Here is a 23,110-nt window from a genome sequence, read left to right as displayed (position 1 = left end):
CCCTTCAACCTACCTGAGAGACAGCCAAAGAAGAGGAGCTCATCACAGCCCAGCAGACTTCCCAAAATTTCCTCAGCAATGGCAAACACTGAAGTCTGAAGAGAGAGGGAAGGCATGAGTGTGACTGCTTTAGACTATTGCCACAGATGTAGCAACCCCTCATCCTGCTTATTATACATTTCTGTATGTCCATAAAACATATATAGTGTTTTACATGTAAACCAGTGGACTAATAAAAGAACAGGATCTTAGGGTTAGGTAGAAATAAATGCAAGCATTTATTATGACTCAGCAGTGAAAAAACCCATAAATGATTAGCATAAAAGGTTAACACTGTACAAACATACTTAGTTATAGGTATAGGAATTATGTAATTAAGTTTTTTTCAGAGTCCTTCAGTGTGCCTACTCTACTGTGTTTTTATTCTCTTCCTTGACATGGATCTTTCCTTCAAAGCCAAGCTCTGCTTGAAATAATCTGAAGTTGAATGAGATCAAGCGTGTCCAAGGACTAGCCGGAGGTTTAATTTTGTCCATGTCTAAAATCTTGGGGAAAAATGCTAGTCTTGTATATGTGCATGCAAACCATTAGCTTTCCTACTGGGTGAAGATTTATTAGAATCTATATGACATTAAGTAATTAGAATTTGCATGTGAAAGCCATGAGAGGGCTTAATATACCAAAAACAGGAATATAAGTGTTGTGAAAGTTGTGTACTGGCGATGGGAGAGTTTGCAAAATAGTTCATTTCCAAATGCTTTTACAAAAAAGGATTACAGCAGACCTGGGAGAGATAAACATGTAATTAGCTTTAACCGCTGGCTTTTGCTACAGCCAGGCTGGGAACTCTGTTTTCTCACCTGCAGAACTGCCCACTAGATGCCACTGTTCCTGCACGGAACCGGCACTGCAGCCCTCAATGGCCCTTTGACTCAAAATACTGCATCCCTCCCTCTCCTCCCTCTTTTTTTCGACTCCTTTTCTGAAAATGTTCAGCTCAGATGATAGAAAGAAAAAGCCACCTCTAAAGCTTAAAAAAAGAGAAAAAGACCTTTAGCAAATGGCTGATTTTCTCCCCCCTTTTCAGCCAGTTGTACCCGTGGGTGTCAGTGGGGTGCCTGGTTCAGTGGGTGCTCCCGATGAAGCTACGGGAAGGAATGGTTCAAAGTTTCTGCACAGCACGTTGCAGTGGCTTGTGACTTTTTACTGTCTGCCACTCAAACACAGATTCTAAGAGAGGATTTTTTGTGTTTGCAGAAGCTCTTCCCTCTCAGAGTGGGTCCCATTTGAGCCACCCTCAGTAACTCCAGACTGGAAGCCGCAGTCTAATTAGTAAAAGCATCACTCTTCATGGCATGATCTTACTACATGTATTATCTTCATCAGCTCGAAGGACTATGTGTTAGGTGCTGTACAAACCTGTACTGAAAAGGCAGACTGTGCCCAAGGCCTGAAATGTAGTACCCCTCTATGAATGGTAGATAAATAACATCACCTTCCATTTAAACTCATTTTAAACTTATTTTAAACTCAAATTTAAACACAACTACGCAGGGAAAAGAGACAAAGGCTGGAATTTTTTAAATCATCAACTTCTTCAGCAAGGCCAAGACGAATAGTTTTATCACAGCCAGATAAACAGCAACTTGGCAGTTCAACTAATGAGCTGTTTCTACCAGACTGCCCTACCTGTCAGGAGAACAGGCACTAGAAATACTTACCAAGACAGAAATTCCCAGAAATTTCACTGAACGCAAGTCAATAACTTACTTTATTTGAAATTCACTTTCACAGTACTGAAGGTAATGGAAAATACAAAAATAAAGTTACCTGTTTGTAGTTTAAATGAGACAGTGCTTGCTCACTTCTCCTAGAGACTGAACAGGTGAGTGTTCTCCTCTATTCATGACAATGCTGGAGCACTTCTGCAAGGTGAATATGAGAGAGAGATGCCTATAACAAGCTGAAATCACATAATGCATAGAGAAATGTTTCACTAAATATTTTGGGGCTTTTTGGCAATAGTTACAGCCTTGTTTTGAATGTTAGAATCTTGTTTTGAATGAATACTTCTGTTACTCTGTCTTAATGAATAAATGCATAAATAACTTCTGAAATTATGGAAGGAATTGGATTGTGATCACTGCAGTAGGCATCTAGTTTAGATTCTCAGTACAAACTTATTTCTAATGACTAAAGAGATCAGAGTGGACTCTAGAAGTTTATCTGAGCCTTTTATGCTCTACAAAGAGTAGAAAATCTTGTGAGAACTGTGTCTCTTAAGATTTCTGGTATGTGATTAGAAATGCTGAGTGATGTGTCTCCTTTCTGGCATTTTAATCCTTTTTCAGGTCTGGGGTGAGGATGTGTACTAAAATGAAAAACAGTAAAAACCAGAAAAGGTTCAATAAACTTTAGGCTAATACTACTATCATTATTCTATCAAGTGGGCATGTCCAGCCTAGTCTGGGCTCAATAAGAAACCAAGACTTTGAAGCACATCTCAAGCTCATCTTGGTACTTCCTGTCTTTTTTTCAGGACATTTCAGTAAGTGATGATCCGTTCAAGTCCATTTTTTTTCCCCCCCTCAAATTTGAGGGGATTTGGATCTAAGGATCCATTTGGACATCTCTCGTTTTTGCACAGTGTATTTACACATACACCTTTATTAAACAGAGTGAGTCAACCTTAAATACAGGAGACCTTAGACCAAGCACAAAGTGGGGCAGGATATTTCTTAATTTTGATTTTTTTCAGAATAAAGAGCAAGTATTGAGTGGCTTAAAAAGATGCATTCAGCAAAATGCTCCAAATATTCAGAAGATATTTAGCTTAAAGATTTGCTCTTGACCATATCTGATGTGACATGGAATATGTACCTACAGTAGCTATAAAAATGAGATCAGAATCCAGTTGGCATTCTACTAGTGTTCATTTCTTTTCATTGATTGTGGAGGGACATAAAAGTTTATAAAAATTGTAACTGAGCTTTCTCAAAATTAGATCCTCAGTGACTATGCAGAAACAACCGTGTAGCATTGGCATGGACATTTTTATCCTGACACCTGTGTTCATGATACTTCAAACATTTTACTCCTGGGGTTGAAAAGCATCCAATGCTTATGAAGTTTTGAATTTCACCAGTAGCATCTTTGCCTACAGCTCACCTGAGAGCTAGGCAGGTGCCCCTGGGCCATTCCAGGGGGAAACTCCTCACCCTCTAATCACAGAGCAATAGCAACATTTTCCTGCACAAGCAAATTGTGCCTAGGATGTGGCAGATCCCTCACAGCACACAGTTTGGCCTCACACAGTCTGGCATAGGAACAGAACTCTCCCAGCTTGCTCCACCTCCTCTTTGCACCACCCAAGGACTGTTCCATAAGCTCAGCACCACACAAGAATTGTCCCCTCCTTGCAGAGCACATCATTGCTCCGTTCCCTTGGGAGACTCTTTGCAATCACAGGCAAGTCCTGCCATGAGGAGGGATAAGGCACATAAACCCACGGGATTTTAAGCAACAAAGGTAGTAGTTTTACATCAGAAACACACATCTGAAGTCTGAAATTAATCCAGACTAATAGGATGGCCTTCAGCTCCATTACTTTGGATCAGTTTGTGCTGCAAAGCAACTGAAGACATTGAGCAATACTGGTGACCTACCCTGTGATTCTTAATGTGAGAAACATTTCCATCCTACTGCTCTGCTTCTGTTACCCAAACATGGCTTAAAAGCCTATAAGTAATTTTTTATTTTTTTTTTTTTCCTGGCAAAGACTCTGATCAGGGTTCTGGGAATAAAAAGAAAGATTAACACTGAGTGGCAGCCACAGGATGAGCTGCAAAAAGGGTTTTGTGTCCATGTATTGGTGCTGAGATACGCAGAAGAACAGCCCTGGACTTGTCTGTAAGGAATGGAACACTCCATCAAAACAGGCTCAGGCTGTTTCTGCAGTCATGGAAGAATACTAGTAAGATAAATTTACAGGTCCAGTGGAAGACCCCTTAATTTATCGGGAAATGACAAGGCTTCTGTGGCCAACTTGTATGACATTTACTCCTTTATGCCTTAGTTACAAGCCATTGAATATTTACTCTGTGGGTGTACTTGTCACTCACCCAGCAGCCCAACCCATCCAAGAGCCCTACTTGGAGTAGGATGAGGTGGATTCCTCACCTTTCTAAAAATCAAACTACAATTACTTAATAAATAAATAAATTTGTAATATTATGTTCACAAATCAAATTCTTCCTGGAAGCAGCTGACAGGTATCTAGGGTTAAGTGAGGACATATTTCTTCACAGCAAATGAAGGGTATCAGGAGACTTACTCTTTTGTTCACACACCAGACAGACCTGTGGCCAACAACTGTATGTGCAGGGAATTGCTCACAGTGATACTGTGCAGCTGTGGGTTTGATTTGGTTCTAGTCTATATTAGGTTATTCTATGCTGTCCTCCCCGTGCTATTCTGTAGTCTTTACTGTCACTATTTTAGACTACACTACCCTGCAGCATTGTAGGAATCACAATGGCAAATAGGTCACTGTGGAGATGACTCTCAGACTGCACAACAGCCAAATACCATGATTCACAACAATCAGAGGCCTTGAGCCTGAGAAGAAATAATTTAAAAATATAATTAAAAAATATATTTGGGGCCTCATTCTGTAAAATATGAGTAAATCTTGCCCACAGAAGTCATCCAGTGAATTCCAACCTCCCACAGGAATAAAGTGGCTATAGTACATGGTAGTCAACGCTTTTTTTTTTGTTACCAAATACAATTTTGGTAACTCCTAAATATACTCATTTCCTTGGCAACATAGGAGGGGCCAACAGGCTGGTATTAAGAATCCTGTCTGGGATGGATCAAGGTGGAATTGCTACTTGTCATCTCCTTGAGTCACATGAAGAAATCAGAATCCCATCTTTCATTTAGAAAACATGGTTCTAGCCCCCATGAATACAAAGAAAACCTTGAAATACGGATTGCAAACAGCAGATTCTCCCTGCATCTTCAGGCAGGGAGCAGTTCCAAGATATGAGATGCACCTTGTTCTTTCCAATTCTAACATTTATTGGCAATTCTAAGAAGAGCCAGGTTAAAATCTGAGGGGAGGAGGCAGTGTGGGACAGCATGGGAGGCCATAGCTTGCTATCGTGCAGCCCTGTCAACCACACATATACATTTGTCTATTTTTATATATGTATATATTTACAGATACCTTAATGTACTGCTAAATAGAGTACTCTTAATTACAGAAATTAATCTTATGTTTCAACATGGGATAGGTCTGAATTGCATTTCAGTATTCCAGCTGCAAAAATTACAATTTTCAAGAACATTTTCTGTCCAGAGTGATTTATTTTTAAGTCCTCAAAATTTGAGGGCATTTCAGTGACACAGAAAGTTTTGCTAACATCAGATCTACAGTGCTGGAGGAGGTGTGGGGGTGTGTGTTAATATTGGGTATTTTAGATAAAGGACCATAGCAGAAACAAACCTTTTTCCCCCCCTTCTCTGTTTACTATCTGATGCTTTAGAGATGCTGTGGGAGAGAGAGAAAAATGTCTTTTATTTCACACTGCACAGCTGTTTCACTGCTCAAGAAAAACATTTTAAATATTAATATGGCTTTGGAGCTAAAAGCATTTTTAAGAGACACTTCAATGAGTTTCAGAAAAGTGAACCATCACAAAAATAGACTCAAAGACCTAAATCCAGGTGAGCAGTGTACAAACTTCTGCCCGTACACTGTTGCTACATTTTATGTAGACAAACTACCTTTGGACTGCACTGGCTGTGTTCACCCATGTTGTGACAGGGTTGATTAGATGTTGAAAGCAATTGTAGTAGTTACTGAAAATCAGGGAGCTCAGCATTTACTACAACATTAGCATTCAGACATTGTTCACCTCATTTGCCTCATGTCCAGAGTTTACTACCTACAGACCTCACCTTCTGATCTCCTTTGCTATCACACAAACAATGCAAGCCATTGCTCAAATTGATTGTTATTAGGCTGGGGTACTTAGGAACTATAAATACATCACATCAACTGTCCTACAATTTCTAGGGTAGAATAATGACCTGCATGCTCTGAGCAAACCAATAAATAAAATGTCTTAATTCTGCTTAAATTAGCATAAAGAGTTTCATTTAACTAAAAAGCTCTATAACTGTATATTATACATATAGTCACACTTCCAATAGAACCTTAAGCTAAAATTGAAGATGTAATGCTTCCAAAAATGCAAACTCACATTAAGAAACTGTGTGCACCACTCAATTAATGGAGACCCAGCCTCCTCAAACCCAGGAATAAGGCAGTCTGCATGTATACGTACATGGAAAATTGCTCTGCCAAAGTTTATATAAGGAAAATAGAATCCACTCTTCTGAAAGGAGTGTCATAAAGTTTGATGGACCTATTTCAAAAGCATTTGGAACAGCTATTCCCCCCTTCTGACCAGACAGAAAAGTCTTTGCTTCTAGATTTAATGCCAAATCCAGGAAAAGAAAAAAAAAAATAGACTTTCTGGCATTTTGGAGAACATGGGGCATAGTTGGAAGGGAAGAAAGCTGATGGGGATGTGATGGGAGGGCTGGAAACAGAAGACCTTTGGCTGCATTTTGATTGAATCAGGTGAGGCCAGCAGGGGCGAACACGGCTGGTTGCTGAGAGCAGGGTCCCTGCCTGTGCTCTGTGTGGAAACAGTGTCTCAGCTTTGCTCTTTGATCCTTCAGCTTAATTCAATCCAGGGACAAATCAGAGTGAAACTGGGTGTGTGTAGGTGCAGGTGTGCACGTAACTTTGGGGGGATGAATGGGAGGATGGAGACAATGGGCAATTGGTGCTGCCCCTTGTTCCAGACTGTCAGGCAGGCAGGCATCCCACCAGCATCGTCTGCTTGTCTCAGAACTATGTGAAGTCACCACAGCAAGTGATGGCCATAACCCTGCCTGGCTTGTGCCACTGCCCTAGTCTGAAACACAGAGCAGATCTGAGTCAAGATTAGTTCCATCTCACAGACGAACCCAAAGAAAGCTTCTGTTGCTGATAAAAGGCCAAACCAAACCAGCTTGTGGGACAAATCACTCCTGTGGTGAGGCCGTGCCAGACGCAGAGAAGCCCAAGGCAGCATAAAGCACATACCCTCATTTTCTCTCCCATGCTCTGAGGATGTCTTGGCTTACAGTGGTGGTGCCTCAGGAATTATTGTTGGCACAGTCCTTTCAAATTGCATCTGGAGCTGTTGTCCTATGCTAAGATTCATCCTGTCTCATAAAAGCAAATTAGGTAAGTTGGCAGAGAAGGGCAGTGGATGCCAGCTGGAAGGCACTGAAGGTCTGTCTTCTCATTGTGTTTGTTTTTTGGTCACCTACATGACATAGTCCCTCTGTTGAAGCACCTGAACTATGGTCCATGAGTCCCTCAGAAGTTATCTACAGAAAATAGCTAGTATAGCCATCTCTGGTCTTGTCCATATAATGAAAAATGAGACTGCTACAAATTCTGTCTAAATAGAGTTTTCTTTTTTCTGTCCCTAAAAGGAGTCTCTGAGGATTATATACAAATGCCAAAAGCCTGTTGCAAAGAAATCCCAGAACAGTGTGTTTAAATATTGTCACATGGTTCTTCAGTTTGATATTGCTTCTACTTCAAGAATTGGAAACTGCGCTTAACAGAAAATTTACTATTTTAAACTAATTGAATTTTTAATTGTTTCTCATGTAGCTGCATCCACTTAGCTCCACTATCTGTGCATCTTTCTTTGTGTTTTGATGTATGGCAACAAGCATTCTGGGATATGTGGCTCAGTGGAGGAGGATATAAACCAGATGTGCAACATATCCAGTGTGCACTCAATGTACCTCCTGTGACCTGTCTAGAGATGATACAAATATAATCATTTTCTGAGACAAAGAAATATAAATTAACTCCAAGAGTATGCAGGGAATATAACTGAACAGTTCAGGGAATACAAACTAATTTCAAGCTACCAAAGAATAATTCAAAGAAAATCAAGAAAGGTCACCTTTTTTTTTTTTCTAAAATTTTGTAAAATAAAAAAGGAGCTGAGTGTCTTTCATTGCCTTTCATCAATGCGTACTGGTCTTCACTGTGGCAGGAGAAAAAAATATGACAAGAGTTTACACCCAGATTCTGCTGTCCCTACAGAATGGGCTGATTTGTGGAATGCAGCAATACTAACTGCTAGCAGGTGTCAGACTCAAAACAATGGTAGAAGCTGAAACCTGTGGAGTTTAAGCTGTCTTGCACCAGACAACTGGATTCAGGAGGTTCATCTAACCTCTAAGTGCATCTCATTGTCATCAGCTCTGTGGTAACACCGCAACATGGGTGACCAAATGCGAAACACCTACTTGGAAGATTTGTGGCTTTCCAGGATGATTCTGCATTAGTTTTTTTGTTCTGGTACTGGGTTTGCTTGCCTTTGTCAGTGCATTCTAGTCTCAAGTCTTGTGCAAATGTGCTGCACGTAAGGGTTTTTTCATCAACTTAAAGTCACGGATTGTACAAAAGTTATTGCCATGGGTTTGAACCTGCCCTGTCTGAGTAGTGGGTAGGAGAATTTTCCTCTTGTGGTACAGTTTGGGAGTGGGAGTTTTCCCTTTCTGCTCTCACCTTGGCTGCTGGTGCAGCAGGTCCCAGCAGTGGCCCTCCCCATTCCCACACAGACGGGTGGGGAATGGGTGGGCTGGGAAGGGGAGCTGAGGAATTTTGGTTTGGCAACCCTAGCACGCCGAGGCAGCCAGGCGGCAAGGAGGGGAACGCAGCTGGAGCCAAGCACAATGCTAGCACGGATTGCTTCTTTTGGAAAGGAGGAAACCCAGGAGCCACAACTGAAGCACAGCTTCACTGTTGGGATAACTCAACTGAACACTGCGTGTTGCCCCTAAGCCCCACAGAACTAGGACAATGTTTCACTGAACTGGGAAATTATCTTTGGGCTGCGTCTCAGAACTGAAATGCTCATTGTTTAGACCATTTGGAAAAATACCTTGTTTTTCTTTGGTTGACCCGTCTCTGGAAAAGTTTAGGATGGCATGCACATTGTGGTAAAAAGGGAAAAAATGAGAATAAACAAGATATTTGAATTAATTTGACATGCTGGGAGTGGGGCTGCTGGGGGATTGTAGGAATTACAAACTGAAAAAGAAGGCAACAGAGATAACTATGTTTACTGCTGAAGAGACGAGCAGAGGATTCTCAGGACAAAGAGTGCCTGAAAACCGTAAGTGTTCAGTGGCTGCTGGGAAATGGGAAGGCACTTATGAGAAAGGAGCAGAGGAGTTAGGAAGGAATGTGAGAAGCTCACAGCCTAGCCTAGATAGTTTGATTTGCGTGGGCTGGATGTTGCTAGTCTAACCAGGCCATCATTCAGTGGCCCTTTGGGCTGCTACTGAAAAAGTGGTTCTTCCATTCCCCCTTCACCCAGACACTCATTTCTGTGCTCTCATGCCAGCACAAGCATTCATGTGGCTGTACTACCCTAAGAAAGTCATTAAAAAAAAAAGCATACAACTAATTGAGTTGATATTCAGCTGGATCAGTTCTGTGCTTGTTGCACAGTGATCTAAACACTGGTGCCAGGCAAGAGTGGGTGAAAAAAGTGACTGGGTGCAGAGGAAGAGGGGGGAGAGGAGTGGAACAACCCCTTTCAGCAGCAGCCAGATTTATGCCAGATTAAAGTGACCGTGAAACCACAACCTCTTTGAGTAGCCCCCTTAATTTCATTTTGGGCATGTGAAGAATCAGCTATTACTCTTACTGAGTAAGAGCTGCACAAACAGGCTTTTATCATCTGATCGTCTCACATTTGTGATGTGCTCCATGCTCTGCCAGAATTTTTGGGAGGATCTGTGGCAATTATAAGGAAACCCACCTAGGGACAATATCATTCCAGTGTATGAAGGCTGGTACGTGTGCAGCCACTTTAGCAGCTCTGTCTGCTATGAAAGCAAATGAACTCAAGAGCAGACAAAAACTGATATGTGAAGTTAGAGTATAAATCTGACTGCATAAATTAAAAGGCTGGGAATGCAATGGATTTTGAATAGGTTCTTTCACATGATAGTGTTCTCCTGGAATCAGAAAGCAGACATTGCAGCAAAAAAAGCTTTACAGTGTTCTGAAATAAATATTAGTATTTTTCTTAGCACAGAGGAGTTAATGAAGTGGCAAATCAAAATGCTTACGTGTATGCATACCTGTTAGAGATAGAAAGTGTGGACTGCATTGAAAAGGGGCTGCTCGGCCCCCCTCCAAGTTTTTTACTTTCCCTAAGACACCTTCTGGGCTAGAACTGGCAGGTACACGAAGGTTCAGCTTTCCTAAACAATTCCCTAGACATCACTTTATGGAAAGAGTCAGGAATTGTGGGCCAATGCTTCTCTGAATCAGCTGAGAGCCTGCAGTGAAAGGTCCAAGGGACAAACCCAGCTCTTTAGCCACTCAGTTACAATGTAGACAGTATCTTTCCAGAAATCACAGAAGCAGAATAAATTAGGATGTATTGAGATCCAAGGACTCCTACAGGGTGTCCAAGAGGCAGCATGATGTTAGTTTAGGTCACTGCAATAATGACACCAATATAAGTGCCGGCAACAGTAATTCCATGCATGGTCCACAAGTGACTCAGGACTGCTTATAGAACTGCTCACCATATGCCATCAAAAAATGTCCCAGAGTGCTTACAGTGAATGCTATAAATTTTTGATTAGGATTTGTAAGTTTTATCTGCAATTTTAATGAAATTATTTTGCTTTTCTAATAATCTGTTAATGATTTCTGGTTTTAATTTTGTAGGCTTTAATTTGATATTAAGCAACTGGGTATTTTAAGGTTCAGTTGTCTTCTAAGTTGTCTTCTACTATTATAATTTCAGTGATAGCTCTTGAGTTTGTTCTTTCATATGTATTGATTTAAATATATATGAAAGAGTTCTGAACTGTTTTTCTTTCAACAATAACATGGATCAAAAGCACTGAAAAATCCAGCAAAATTTGGTATTCTTGTTAAAAGTGAATTAAGGAAGCATGTTTTCACTGAAGTGGCACCTCTAATTCCCTATAAGCCCAATATTTGTTATGACATTGAGTAAAGGATATTTCTGATGCTAATAAGGTTTGATTACAGTTCTCCCCTCCCCCCAAACAATTACTTCTGAAGCATTAATAAGTTTCCCCTGGGAAGCTGTCCTCTCTCAGCTGGCCAGTTCTTCTTTTACTTGCCTGATCCAAAGCCTGCTGAGGTTGATTTCCTTTCCTTTGACTCAGACCCACTATCCATGTCTCCCAGACTTCTGTGACACTGGAAATTATTCAGCCTCTGTCTTATTACATTTCAGCTGGCCTTGGCTCCTGGCCTGCTCCAAGGGTTGCCTTGCCAGGATGCTTATTTACCTTCACCAAAACACCAGAAGCAGTTTCATCTGAAAACATACCAGTGAGGAGTTTCACGCAAAGTAGTCAAACATTCTAAATGAAAATAATTATTTAAAAGAAAAATACAGAACTCTGCTGCAATTTGGTGTGTCTCTGCCATCAATAAAGGACACAGCTAGTAATTCCATTCAGAGCAAAACACACACAGTCTTTCTAAATACCCTCCCTGATCAGACCACCAAAGCACTTCACATCTCTTTTGCTCACCAAATATTTTTATGATTTTCCACAAGAAACAGCCAGGCCAAACTCTAATAACCACTCTGAGAGGATGGGAGTACATCATGTCTCCAGACACCACAAAAATAAAATAAATCACTAGAGGAAAAAAGTTTTATATGACTTGTTTTTTAAATTATGTTTTGCTATAAGGAAATGATGAACAGAAGCGTGAACCAAAGAGCAAACAGCTATGATTGCCTAGATCTTGGAGCACTGTTATCCTCAGAAAAAAGAAAAGGAAGATCAGAAGCAATTAAGAAGTTTAAGAGCACCAGTCATGGTCTTTAGAAGCCCTTTCCCTTTCAGATCAGAATGTCAACATTACAGACTGTATATACTAATAAATAACATGCACAGTTTTAACAATGAGGGCAGTTAATCACTGTGGTATCTTATCTAGGGATGAACAAGATTCCTGTTACTTCAGTCTTTAAATCAAGACTTGGTGTGTGTCTGTGTGTCATGCAGCGATGTAAAGCAGAGACATGACAGCCATTTTAAGATCAGTCTAGCAGTAGAATGGCAGAGTTAGAACAAATTAAACAGACCAATTTATCCAGCTTTTTGGTAGGGTAAATTACCCCGCTCTTAGCTCAGCCTGACTGCTCTCTGTCCCCACAAATTATCTGAAGTTACCCTATGTATCTTTATGCTTCCCTATGGTCTCCAGCATAGACATAATATTGCTGATTTTCCATAAGAAGCATTAAAGCTCAGATGGAAATTACTGGCTTGGTGAAGAGATTACTAGATGATGCTAGATGGCCTGGCAGACAGTGCCTTTGTAAAGAGTATGGAGATAAAATAAAAAACACTTCAGAGATCAGCCCTATAATAAAGAGCACTCAGCAATATGGATTTTAAAAAGTCTTCCTCTGGGACTGGCTGGCTTTGGCCCTCCTTGACCCCCTCTTCTTGATTGTGAACCTCAGAGTATGCAGGGGCTCAAGTATCGAGATCTTCCTGGTTTGCACTGTTGTCAAGATTCACACAGAATTAATCTAGTGAGATGTACTAATGTAAACATTCAATGCCTTGCTGCACTACCATCCTAACCTGTTAGCCACTACCTGAGAACACTCCCTCTGTGTTCCCTTCCCACATGGCAGAATAAACTCCTGTATCAGTATCTGTTTCTATTACACTCTGTATTTCCCCCCAGCATTCTGTCTCCTACCACTTGTTTTTGGCTGCTCTTACAAGCTGGGATGACAAAGTTTCTGCCTCTACTGTGAGGGGCTGAGCCCAGGAATCATGCCCTGCTGGCACAGTGTGTTGCCACAGAATGGCAACATTTCAATCCCATTTCATGCTTTGCCACCAGAAAGCCAAGCACACACACTGAAACACTGCCCATGCATTACCACAGTGTCTTCTATAAGAAAACATGGATTTCTGCCACTAGACAGACACAGAAACTAGTAAGCTATTCCCTGCATTCTTCTATCCCCCTGGGCACCCTGTGTAAGGGAAGCCATTGATGCTTGCCATCAGATAGACACACAGACTAGTAATAAAATACCCATGATTCACTGCATTTTTATTCCTTAGGTTGCTTCTGAAGAGGGAACTGCTGATGTCTTATGTTAAAATGATTTGTGAAGGAAAAAAAAATATCTATTTTATAGCCTGTGCCTTTAGTCATAGGAATAGCTGTTTTCTGCAAGGTCTGTGTTTTGTTTGATAGTTTTCCTCAAATTATCTTTACTTTGGTTGGTTTTTTTTGGAAGCTAAAGTTTTCCCTAATATTGTAATTTTAATCAATTAAAAGTTGTTATCAGGTGAAACATCAAAGTGTTCCCAGTTCCTGATTTTTCCCATTTCAGTGGGAGATTTTCCAGCTTGAAGAACATGATCTTTAATGCCTCATCATTTATAACATAGTAGTCCCCAGTGGTACATGCAATTATACGACAGTACCCTACCCTAAGGATCATGTAAAAGGCAAAGAAGGTGAAGAGAAACATATGCCAGGTAGTTTTCCCAAAGCCACACAGATAATCTTGCAGACCCAGGCAGAAACCAAGTTCTCTGGATCTCTGGCCCAGTGCCCTGGTCACTAGATGTGTTGCCTTTCAGATCTTGCCTAGCACATGGATATGGCAAATCTCAATATGTGAATTGTCAGGGGGAACAGCAGCCAGGATCTCCCTGACCTACCAGCCCTATGCTAGGGGAGGCCACAGTGGTCCTCCTTGCTCCTCAGAGGCAGGAGGACTTGCAGATTCTGCCCATTGCCAGTGATGGGTTTGGACACAATGGAGATAGGCATAGCACAGAAACCTAAATAAAGATATGAAGTCTTCACACTCAGCCAGCAAGGGGAATCCTACCCCCAAGATAGACTGGAGCACATCATTGCATAGTACTCTAGAAAGCACAACATCCCCTGGAACTCCCATGGCAGGGCACTCACCACAGGGCATATTTGGGTGAGTGGTGTGAAGATGGCTCTTCTTCACCATTTCCTCTCTGTATTAGTCACATTTAGTCTTGCTCCACTTTCTGCCTCTGCAGGCCCAGCAGAAGCACTGTGTCTGGTCAGAGGAGAAAGCAAGCATAGCATTTTCTGTAGGCAAGAATCCACAGCTCAAAACCACCTAATAATATGTCTCAGTTCTTCCTGACTTGGTAGTGTCTGCATTGGAGAGGCCAGGGTTTGGAATAGAAAAGAAGGAATTGGCCAGGACAAAAAAATGCATTGGCAGAGCTCTGTGGAGGCACTCATGTAAATCCTGCCCACGCTTCACCTGGATCCACCCAGGGCTTTCATGATCACTGGATTTGCCAATCTTTTTTAAAAAGCAAACAATCAATAAAGGGATAGAAAATAATTAAGTAACTGCTTGGCCTGAAGCTTGTTGCTACTCAAGAGCTTCCCACATTGTGCTAAGTGGGAAGTATACTCTTTTGGGGTTCAATTTACACCCCAGTTCTTGGCCTCAGCCTCATCTTTTCTTCCAGGGAGGCTCAAAAGCTTCAGTGTGGCTGATGAGCTCCTAAATTTGATTGGGCCAAACAAGCAGAGCTTAGGGCTGAGAGGCAGGCTGATTGTGTGCAACAGCTGGAAAAGAAAGCTGTTGCTCATGTAGGGAATTCCTCCTGAACACCAGCAGTGTGGCAGCTTGCAGCCCAGCAGAGGGAATGTCTCCACCTGGACCTGCACATGTGGAACTCACTTTCAACTTACTAATATCCATTGCTGCTACTGACTCTGCAGGGGTGAACAGCAGCCTTGAAATCAGCAAAATGTGTAAGGAGGAATTTATGTGAGTTCTACAAGTAAAGAACATGCAGACTCCAGTTCTGCCAGTCTGTCTTACCAGCTTTTAAATTGCCTTTGACTTAATCAATCCAGAGGCTAACTTCTGAGCCACCTGTATCATCCTAGCCTTTTCCTGTTGCCAAGAAAGCAGGAGAGGACAGCCTGAATCTTCATCTGTGTTCTCTGCACACAGAGGAAGATCTTATTCAGAGGATCTGCTTTGAGGACTGAGACATTTGAGCAGACATGATAACTTGTGTATTAGGATTCGTGTTGAAGGTGAAGACACAACCTTGTGGAACAAGAAATAAATCATCACCAAATGTCAAGTATCCATAACAAAATATTTCTTGCCCTTGAGCATTACTACCACCTGGTAACTATCGTTTCTCCTCAGGGGAACAGCCTTCTTTGTATGAGGCATAATCAGTTTGTCTTTATGTTAAGTCCAGCTCCCCAAAAGCAATCTTCTGAGGAAAACAGACATGCAAATTAATTCAAGGTAAAAGATCTAGAATCATCCAAGAGACACAGAGACTGCTTGAAGCAGAGGTAGGGATTCTGGAAGGAGCAGCTAAACACCTCATTAACTGAGCTTCACACCGTTTAGTCTGAGTGACTATTTCCAACACAATTGAAACTGTGGTTCTCTGGATTAATGTTATTTTTAATAAAAGGAGGCTTTAAGTTGCCTTCTTCAGTGAACATTGTGGAATGTTTCTGACTTCCCTACCAGACATGGTTGCATTGGAGTGATATTTGTAAGGCACTTGGGGAAGAAATGTGCTATGTAAAATTAGAGATTATGCCAAACCTCAGTGTTGGATTAATATGTCCATGTGAATTTAGAGGACGAAAAGCCACCTTCCATTTGATGGCAAGGTGTCAAATAAACTGATGCAGATAATTATAAAAAAGTTATTCCAGTTGTACTGACAAAGAATCTAACCCTGGTCCATTTGCCTGAAATCCTACATCTGAATATGTCAAAAGTTTGTATTAAAACCAATATCTAGATCCTAGCATTGCTTTCTGGGCCTTTTATTAATGCATCTTTTTATAGTGATGATATATTGCTATATGAATGCATTGCAGCAAATGCTGGTAAAGAAGTCAGAAATCATCAGGAAGATGCTTTATATTACAAAATTTTAAAAGTATGAGATTTTTTCAGGCATTTCACATGTTCACCTGAAACTGCAGAGCAAGAACATACACTACTTCAAAGAAAGAATAAGTTTCCGTGTGAAACGAAGGAACTGATTTTGTGTCCTCTCAAGATCTATATACCCCCCTCATGATTTGCTAAATGGCACTTTGTGAAAACTCACTCTGTGCCAGTGCATGCAATCAGGACCCAGCAGCATCGACTCCCCTCTGCCCAGGGAGGAGCGCAGCGCTGCAGCAGCAGAGTCTCCAGCCAGCGCCCTGCCTGCTGCTGCACAGGACATAGCAGCTCAGGCTGCAGCAAACATCTGCAGGACCATTTTCTAAGTGGTTTTAGTGTCTAACTGGAAGATTTTTGCTGGCTGAATGAGGAGAATTCAGAGCATACATTAGGTTTGTGACTCCAGTTAATGAGTCCTTTGTTTTATTGGATGAATTGCTAAGGAGGGTCATTTTCTAATATGTCTTTCCCAGCAGAGTAAGATACCCACCACTGAAAACCCATAGGCAATCCATTATTTTTATATTACCAGTGTAAGTTGCTCCTTACAAATAATGAACACTCATAACTAAGCACTGCTTAGAAGAATAAATGACTAACCAGATTTTATCAGTACACAGGCTAAATTCAATGATTTATGAAGAAATCTTGGTCCCGTCTAATGGAATTTTCCCAAAATAAATTCATGTAAACAACTTGCCACAAAGAGGCAGTCAGTGCTGCTTGGTATGTGTAAACAGCTTTAACAGTTGAGAATATAATCTCCTTGACTGCTGGGCAGTCTGGGGAGATTCATGCAGAGTCTCCCTTCAGAAAACCACCTTTGGCTCTGATCCTCCTGACATCATAATGCCACCCATTTCACTAGCTTTTAGTAAATGTTACTGTCATCATAGATGGGTAGAATAATTTTGCCTCTCAAAGCCAACACATTAATTTTTACAGTCCTCATCAGAATCCCAGGATGAGACTCATGGGTAGGACTAGCAGGAGGAGGTAAGAGAGACAGAAATAAAAAAAACCCAGCTCCTGAATAAATGTATCACAGTGTATTCAGCTTCCAGTGGTGGATTACCCAAAGCTTTTCAAATGTTCCTAGAATCAAGCTGAAAGTACCATGCAGCCCTATTAACATGTTGCAGTCATTCTTGTCATGTTTCCAGGGAAACTCCTATTCACATGGTCTCTAGCTGCAAAGTGAAGTAAAATATTTAATAAATTATCTCACTGATGTTAATTAGTCCTCTTAGGAGATAACACAGAGCAATGTGTGTAAACTCATCTGTGTGAGTGGCTCAAACAGATTTGGACTGGCTCCCAACCAACACAGAGCACAGGTCTTCTAAACCAACCAAACCATTGTCCATTTGCATAATTATCAGAAATATTTCCTCCTCTGCCTTAATTCATCCTCAAAAGCATCCTGTCAATTTACCATCAGTTCTATTAGAATAAGGGCAAGCAGGCAGGCTGGCTGCAAAGCCAGCTAGCTTTTCCTAATGACTATTCATAAATACAACATCAGCAGCAGCTTCATGGGGATGATAGTGACAGTACAGCATGTTCCATTGCTCAGTGGAAGAAAAAATCCTGCACTGTACACAGACTTTACAGGCACTAGTAAGTACCTTTTTTAGATTTGTAGAACTTTCAAGGCTTTTCACAGCTAATATTTCTACATTAGCCTGATTTCCCAATATGTCTGCTAGACAGATGAAGACTGATGTTTTTTAAAAGGGACTAGTGATTTTGCATGCCTGTTCTGGGTTGCCTAACTTGAGCCAGCCCTGAGAACAGCCTGATAGTTTGAGGATTTCCAAAAAATCAGTTCCTTTGAGGTGTCTCAGCATAACACCTCATCAGTCTCTCCACAACTCTACTCAGTGACAAAAAAAAAAAAAAATCCCTGAACACTCCTTACTCCTGAAGTCACTGCTGGAGCTGGACAGGGTGCTTTCTTACAGAGACATAAGATTTAATTTGCAACTGCAGCCAAATGCTGCTGTGAGATAGCTGGTGATTACCAGCTCAGCCTGGAACTGATCGAAGTGGTTCCTATGACTTTTATCATGTAACTCGAAGTTTAGATAAGCATGAATGAGTATTTACTTCCACTGTCTCAGACGGCTGTCTGATCAGCTCTGTCATGTAACTTGGGAGCTGTTTTGGACTGCAGTTTCTCAACCATCAAAACTTTGTTTCAATTTTTAGGTTGGTTTGGTTAAAACAAAAGGAAGTGTCTTCAGCCAGTTGAATTAAAGGATATTATCTGTCCATGGGTTTTCCATTAGAATGGTTTCATTTTGAAATAAGAACAGAATAGTTTAATTCAATCATTGGCACAAAAATAGTACCAGTATCAGATAATGGAGACTTCCTAGGAAAGATATACCTGATGTCAGACAGCCTTCCTAAGCAGGCTGGCAGCCAGTTCTAATGGAAAAACAGTCTGTGAAGAATTCCCAGCATATTATATTCCCAGGCTTTTTAGAAGCTATTTTCTGGCTAATCAAAAAACAGAAGCAATGTCTTCAGCAGATATAGAATAACATCCTTGCTGAAATACATCAGAATGAATTTTAAGATGTTTAACTACACTTGAAGCCAATTCTTTTTTTACCCACCTAGCTTTAATCAGGTGTGACAGCACTTGAGGTCAGTATGCTCAGGGCAGTGTGAATGAAATAGGAAATGAAGCCAGACACGAATGATAGGGATTTACAATGACTTTGCAGAAATGGGTCTATCATGAATAAGGCATCAGAGAAGTCACACCTCTGTGCTTTGCCCATACCCCTGTGCATGCACCCACTGGCCAGCTCATCTCTGGCACGCAGAGCTGCTAATGGAGTGGGATCAACGAGCCCTCAGCTGCGAGGCACGTGGAGAATACATACGATCAGTGCAGAGAGGTTTAAAGCGTTCTGTGCAAACATGGATTAATCAACAAAAGAAGTTAATGAAGCATGAAATGTGAACAGTATTAATGCAACATCTAGGCTATATAGAGCTATAACTGTGCTACCTTTGACCCCCCCTTCTTAGAAAGCTCTTTTCATCATCTCCTCTTTATAAAACCTTATTTGAGGTCATTTAGATGGAAGCACTGTATGCTGTTGAGAACTGCTGGTGATGTGCAATAATTTGGTTTACCCATATATCTATTTCAGGCCTCTTATGCACTTAAATCTGAAACATTAGATACATAACTAGCTCATGCATAGGGTATGCACAGAAATAGCACCAGTCTCCCAATCATATGGAATGCTGCTTCCACAAATAATGGATTTTCAGCGTTGGCCAGCACTTTGGTCAGTGCACTGCAAAGGAAAGCAGGATGTATCCATGCTTTTCCTGCTGCTTTCACTCACTCTCTCAATCTAGACAAGTTGTTTAATCTCCTTACACCTTATTCTGGTAATCTGTAAAATAGTTACACTGAAACTTGATTTGTGAAGCATTCAAGAGCTTCAAATGAAGAGCGATGTGGAAGCAAAGTACTGTTGCCTGCTCATTTGAAACTTGGGGCTTTTCATTAGCCATCAAAAGGGTCCAAATTTCCCCTTAATTACCTCAGCCTTATTTCACAACAAGCCTCCAGAGTATTTATGTAGTTGTAATAAGAACCAATTCAGACTGAGGTTTCCTGCTTTCAGAATTGACTAAAGATATGTGGGCAGTTCAATTTTAAGCCGAAATGGCCAGCATGTCTCCCCATCTGGCTATTCCACACAGCCACCTCATTCCCCTTCCTTCCCAGATTTTTGCTTTGCTCTCCTTTTCACTCAGCAGCAGGTTATTGTGGCAGTTCACCTCCCCACAGCGTATGTCAGGTATTTAGCTGGTCTGCATTTATACCACTTTGGAAAACAGGTTAACATTTCCCACATCTGGAAATGGCCAGTAGCAGGGGATAAAATTCACAGATAAAATATTAAAATTTTGTACATTATAGTTTATAGTATAAAAGTTTGAAGTATAGTTCCAAAAATCACCTGTGAATTGGATCCTTGCAATCTACATTTCCTGGTGGTAGAGCACTTCATGATATTCAACTCCTTTACAGTGCAAGTTAGCATTTTTGTATTTTCTACTTAACTATCACACAGATGTGCACTCTGGCATTTAGGTCCCCTGATCTTTTGATCTCTCCAGTGTAAGCACTAGTGCCATCTCACATCCTACACTGTAGTCCACTTGAAAACTTGGCAGTCTTTGGCCACTGGTGTCCCTTGCCATGACGAAGCATCTTCTCTCTTGACACAACTGCCTCTATTCTTGCTCTTTCCATAATAACTTAGCCTGCAGCTATTAGTAAACTAATGACCGGCAGTATTTTCATACAGAACTCTTTTTGGAGAAATCATCCTGTTTGTACTTCCTGGGGCCATTCCTGCAGCCTCTCCTCTATCAAGAGTCCCACTGACTGGGGAGCAGGCTGCAGAATTGCACCCTCTGGGTACTAGTTTTAGAATAAGCTGACAGCTCTGTGCAGCTCCCTGCTCAGTGTGTTAACCCGATTATGTTTGACATCTGAGGTCAACAAGATCACTGGGACTGTCCCATTGCTGATCTTCTGAGAACCCTCAGAGTTTCCTCTCTGGCAGTTGGTTGTTAAACTGCCCATTGAAGATGCCATAACCAGATAGGAAAGAAATATCTTCCTGCATATGTGGTCTCTGTGACTGCTACTTTATGTAATTGCTCCTTACATGAACAAATGAAGTGTCTTGTTTGTCTAATTATTGGGATGGCTAATGAAAAGCCCCATGTGGGTGGTAACCGCTGGCCACCGAGTGTCGCTGTTACCCCAAATTTTGGAGCTGGTCACTCATCTCTGGTACAGCATGAAGCAGATAAGAACACGAAACAACTGTCCCTTTAAAAAGGAAATAAATCTGGTATCATCTCTTTCTCTCTCCTTTAAAATGCCCAACTTTTTCACCCCTGTCCTCCCCTCCTCTTTTCTCCTGGGAACCAGGATTCCTAAGCTCTGCTTGGAACCAAAGTTCAGATTTTTTGGCAGCGCAAAGGGACTCAAATGAGAGCTAAATTAAACCTTTTCAAAACTTCCCCAGCCAGCCGGGTAGCAGACAAGAAGCACATTCCAGGACCGTGTGGGAGATCTGAGCGCTGTGGCAGACAGCAAAGGCAAAGGTGATGCTTTCAGCTTTTGCAGAGGTGCCAACCCGTCTGGCCGGCCCCGCTGCAGCCTGCACAAGGGTCAATGCTACTGTCCCCACTAAAGTCAAAATCCCCCCCAGATAGTCACGGAATTGATAACAAACAATTTGTTGTCAATTCCAAAACAGTACAGCAGCACGTTGGGATTGTGGCATGGATGTACACAACTTCACTACAGAGGACAGTGAGTGGAGGCAGGAGTGCTACCGCTGAGGCTGCAGTTTGAATTTGGGGATAACACAGGGCCATGCAGAAGAACTCAGTAGAACTGGGCACCCCTTATCCTTCTGATTTTCTGTTCAGGTCTGCTCCAGAGCACACAGAAGGTGATGGAAAGGTTCCCTACTGGCTTTAGGGACTGGGACATTCACTTGCCATTTTTTCCTTGTCTTTCTAAAGCAGTTTTGATGCAGGCTGGGAAGCACATCCAACAGAACAGGGGTGGGAAGGGAAACAGTACAAAACTCCGTTTCTAGCACTGTGCTCACCTGCTGGGAACACCTGGAAAATTTCAGCCTTGGGGAATGTTACAATTTTGTAACAGTAGGACATTCCTTTGGAAAAATGAGAAAGTATTGATTTCCTTAAGCTTTAAACCAAGACTTTTTTCCCAAGATAAGGAAAATGGACTAATTTCAACCATTTCCCTCCCCTCCATCATTTTACAAACTATCTCACTGAAGTGTTTTTGAACAGCAAAATGAAAACATTTAATGCAAGATCTGGTTTCATCATGCACGGGCCACAGCCACGTAACACTGTCACTGCAGTACACCTGGGTGCACTAAAGGAGCTGGCCTATGATATTTTCATTTTTTAAGTATTTTTCTATAGACATCTAGGGAGATTCACCCTTACTAGTCTCTCAAATGGTACAGACAAGCATCTGACAAAGGTTTTGGTAGAGTTCATTCTGTTGCAGTGCAGGCAGAGGGATTGGATGAGACTCTAGATCTATGATTCTATGGCAACACCACAATCTCTGCAAAACTGTATGGTTTGTTCCCAGAACCATAAATCTAGCCTGGCATCATTTGAAACTGTGTTGGAAAGCTCAGTTTAATTTCAGATTTATTGCAGTAATCAAAATTGAACAAAATCAGCCCAAGAACAAGCCTCCCACCTGAACCTATAACTTTTGGAGTGAAAGTTGCTTTAATTTTCTGGTACTTACAAATTCCTAATGGATCAGAAATGTCACAATTATTTTATGTCTTGGCTTTTGGTAGGACTGGAGTCAGAGCTGTTGCTCCAGACAAACAAAACAAACTCTTAGGTCTTAGTCTGTTGGCTGCTGCTGAAGGAATAGCAGAGTATACTAATTTTTGTTGAATTATCTAATGTCCTCATTTAAATGAAAAATTGCCATGTCAGGCAATGACTGAGGCATCTCTTCTGTCAACATTAATTTCTACTCTATGATTCAGCACTTTCCTTGATGGTCCCTACCAAAGTCAGGGAGGGCAAAACTATATGCAATTTAATGATTGACCTCCAACCCCGTGGAATTTTTGTCTTTCATGTGTAAGGACTAAGATTCTGTTGACTAGTGGGGGCCTAAATGAATTAAAAAAATATTTATTTTAGGGAAATTCATTGATCTATAGCTGACATCATAGCCAAGTCCACATCACTGAAATGTTTTCTATTGGGGTACCCAAACACTAAATAGATACTGAATCCCCACTCAGTAGGTTCAAGCTAATGAGTGCCAAAACCCTGGCTTGTCAAAACTGACATGTCAATGTTTTGCCTTAAGGCCTCCTAAAATTTTAAATGACATTTTAAAATCT

This window comes from Apus apus, chromosome 17 (assembly GCF_020740795.1).
Source record: "Apus apus isolate bApuApu2 chromosome 17, bApuApu2.pri.cur, whole genome shotgun sequence".
NCBI classification, from domain to species: Eukaryota; Metazoa; Chordata; class Aves; order Apodiformes; family Apodidae; genus Apus; species Apus apus.
This window is presented reverse-complemented; position numbering follows the sequence as displayed.